The 4,314-nt window shown below is 32.8% G+C and overlaps 1 long non-coding RNA gene across 1 annotated transcript; it reads right to left on the bottom strand.

Moving 5' to 3' along the window:
• On the bottom strand, positions 1-673 carry LOC130049307 (uncharacterized). The gene is made up of 2 exons (XR_008797810.1): positions 504-673; positions 1-191 (listed from the first exon to the last, which is right to left on the bottom strand). It is a non-coding gene; the product is annotated as an uncharacterized LOC130049307 (long non-coding RNA).
• Between the last annotated feature and the right edge of the window lie 3,641 nt (positions 674-4,314).

The following is a 4,314-nucleotide window of genomic DNA, read 5'->3' on the forward strand; positions in this document are numbered from 1 at the left end:
GAAAATTTATCATGTTTTATTAGCAAACACTTCACATGTTTATCATTATTACACTATTGATAGCCTCACTGTCATATAATATGTAACAATGGAAAGGGATTTTTGTCTCTTTCTCAGCTTTCAATCCCTGTATACTTCTTGCACATATTTGGAAACAGGCAAAAAATGGCAATTTTTTCATATGTCAGAAACTGAAATGAAGAAAAGTATTTGTTATGTTCAAATGTTTCAGAAATTCAGACAACTCAAAATTCAATAAATATGTATATAGAAGTGATGACAGTGAAAAGCGATGACCTGTGATACACAAATTTTAAGTTACCTTGCTGCAATAATAAATTCTAAAACTTAAGTATATATTGCTACTCTCACTATTAATGTTGTAGATGTTGGCATGCATAGACATTCCTCAGTATTAAAGATTTACCTTCAAAAATCAACAATCATGATTTTTTACTGTTCTCAATTTAAATCAAACATTTATATGTATTAAAGACGAGTACTAGTAGCTCATTCCAATTCGTTTCATTCAAACTGGTGGAAATCCTTCACATATTGTAATTCCTCGTCGTCGGTTACCCATGGATGATTCCCATAAATGCTCTCCTCTGTAAGATTGTGGAAGCTGGTGTGAACACAAAATCATGGTTTGCAATTGTGATGATATAATTTCTAAAAAAATATATATATATAAACCATGTCTTATTCATATGCTCATATTTTAGACATTTATGATCGAATTTAAATAAAAATGTGTGGTTCAATGTTGCAAAACTGCATTAATATAAATTTAATCCGAAAACAATCTGTAACACATTACATGATGATGTATACAAATATGATGTTTACATCTGAAAGAGGAAAAATTTCTTAGCTGAATTTCCATTGGTTGACTTTAATTTCATAAATATGTAATGATTCATATTTATTACATCATGGACGTTCAGTGACAAACATTTAGCATAATGTATGGACACTTAGTGAATAATTTGTACAGATATATGTACATCCTGTCCAACTGTCTCATCATAGAAATTTCACATGTTTAGTGATGAAATTTCAGTGGTGAGAGTATATTTATCCCTTGCTCTGTATGATAACTTCGGGTCCTGTCATAATATAAATCCCAACAGTTATCTATCATTGAAATTATTTCATTAATACATTAGTCATAGACCTTATATCTCTCTTACAATTTATCTTAATACTGGATTGTTAATTTCATTAACAAAATGGCAGGTATTAAACTGATATCCATATCAGACAGGTGTTTTAATTAAGTTACACTGCATATGAAGTTGTTTTCTTTGTATTTTCTTTCTTGAGACACTAACTGTCTGTATTAGTGTGCAAACACAAGGTGTGGATCTAGTAAGGTGTACAATGTTATATATGTATGATTTAATCTAGACCATATCATGGTCATTGATACACTCATATGCCTTTAAAATCCTGTATCAGATCTATATGTTCACCATGTTCAACAGCATGACACAGGGAATAAGCATGACACAATATTTATTTGAAAAATAATTTTTGAAAGTGCATCTCCACAATGTTAATTTGGGGGAGGGGGTGGGAGAGGAGACACTTCTCATAAAAAACTTTGTTTGCATAGATCAACAGATTTATTGATATACATTTGAATTACCTATAACCAAAGTAATGCGATATAGATCTAGTGATTGATATTAGCGATTCTTCAACCACTTTGATTTTGGAAACAATTTCAAGATTTTTTTTAAAAACGAAATTAGGTTTTTAAAAATATATTCGATAGTCAATATTCAATATGTGCCTGTAGTATTTCACTGAAGATGTACGTACACTTAAACGTTATCAACATGTATCACTCTCTATGTCACTACGGACAGCTGACTGACTTTTCAAAGATACGAGATCTCTGAGAAAATTCGAGTCACTAACCTGATTATTTGAATGTTCTCGCTTTTTCTGGACAACTTATCCATTTGTGAAGAAGTCCCTAGTGTATCTGTTTTTCCTGGCTGGTTTCCCTCTCAAATATGACAACAATACGATGTCAACAAGTCTAGTCTTTAATTTATCGTGAGGAATGGTCGTGTATAGTGTTGAAAAGTCATAGGTTTTAATGCTATTGATTTGGGAAAAATTCTCTGATTTTAAGTTTACTAAAAGTTCTTTAGAATTTTTTAGAATCCACATTTGATTTAACACCACTTCTGGCATATGTAGTTGCACAGTAAGTTTGAAGTTTCTCCTTCACCGCTGTTAACATTTTCGTGAGAAGCAAAGATATGGGCTTGGTAGAGAACTTACTGGATCCCACAATGTATCTTTGTTTCTAAGGGTTTTTATGTAGTTTAGGAATCCAGTATAGGTACGGTAACTCATATTCATTCGACCCATTGACTGGAATATTAAATGTGTCTAAAACCGAAGCATGGTTTTGAAGAATGTCGTCTTTTGAAAGGACAGTCGGAGTATAAGTATGGAATTAATGCCAAGTTCGTTTAAAATACAGTTGTAATAATGAGCCTTACAAACAAAGACAATATTGTTACTAGCTTTGTCAGCTGAAACCAAAACGAATTCCTCATGTAATCTATCTAATTCTTTTATCACTTATGGTTTAATAAACACAGAATTATAAATGGTACGTACTTTTGTTTTCATTTGTCTAATGCGGGATTTTAATATCCCTCTTATGTTTTTAACGCATTCTGACAATGTATCAAGTTCTTATTTTCCATATTTAGCCCATCGTCTGGCATAATCTTCGACAGGAAAGCTGTCGAGTAAATCATTCCCTTATGTCTGGTAACTACTCGAAGTAAACGTTTGTTTACTACATACAATATCTCAATTTAGACATTATTTGCCATCAACAATGAATATTACGTGAGCAAACATTACTTCAAAATATGCCTCTATGTTATTCATACCAATATTGACCCATATGTCCGACAAATTAAAAAGCTTCAAAGGAGCGTAGTGACCATTGTGTACACAAATAAGTCATTTCGCTGCAACAATATATTTGTTTCTCATAATGTTATTAGGAAAACAGATACCGTAGATATGAACAGGTGTATTTTTTTAAGGTGTCTTATGCCTTATTAATTACATTAGACATTGGTGGTAAGGCAAAACAATATGTATTTCTTACATTACACGTAGAACCGAAATCCATAGACAGGGACATATATTTAGAATTCGACACAATACCTATCAACACAAACAAATGCGAGCCAAGAATAAACGGATGAGATGATTCTTTAAGCAGGTATACATACATATACACATATAGTTCCGTCTCTAAGATTTGCACTTTGATCCTGGCGATACCTATAATACACATTTGTTTATCATGTGTTGACTGAATTTTAGGACTGATAGAATAATGGATAACTGATTTTGATTTGGTACGAAAACTACCATAAAGGGAAAAATATAGTAAATGTATTGCAGTACCGCAGTCTAAAAGCGCAGATAATGAAATGGAACCAGTTTTGACGATGATTAACATACATTATCCGTGGTTTTGATCTTGAACATATTTTCCTTGGCAACATTACATGGGCTCAATACAGATACCGTAAGAAGGCGTTTTTTCTTTCACATTATTATTCCTTTATGACGTCGACACCGGTTGTGAGAAAGCGACAGTTGGAGCGTTTAAGTGTGGGTAAGAGGACATGTGAAGATAACGAGCAGTGACCAATCTCATAACTCCTATAAGCAATACAAAATAGAAAGTAGGACAAACACGGATCCCTGGATACACCAGAGGTGGGATCAGGTACCTAGGAGGAGTAAGCACATCCTCCGAAGTCAAGAACATGAATCATTTTAATGCTATTTCTGAGTTTTGAAATAGAAATCCAAGCGTGCGAGGTTAAAAGAAAGCCACGTTTTCTTTACCTGCTATTTTGCATCATTTTTTTTTTTAGAGTTTCTAACATCAATTAAGCATTATTTTGTTTTATTAAACCCGTAGAGGGCGGAATACCCTTTAATTGATTGTGACGCCATAGTTAGAGTTAGATAGGACATGGAACCACTCGAATTAACCTGCATAATCCTTGATTTTCAAATTGGGGATAAGGTCAAACGTCCATGTGACCATGGACACATTTTATTCATTTTAAATGTCTGATAAAATATTCCTGGTACCATTGATCATATCTAACTTGATACGAACCGCGTATATCGTTCTGACACATTTACCATCATTGGTGATCCTTTATAATGTTTCAGCATTATTGTTTTTCATATTATCAAAGAGAATCGGTGAGAACCTCAGTTTTTACTTTTAAGTCATTGATCTCCGAA

Source organism: Ostrea edulis, chromosome 8 (assembly GCF_947568905.1).
Source record: "Ostrea edulis chromosome 8, xbOstEdul1.1, whole genome shotgun sequence".
Classification (NCBI taxonomy): domain Eukaryota; kingdom Metazoa; phylum Mollusca; class Bivalvia; order Ostreida; family Ostreidae; genus Ostrea; species Ostrea edulis.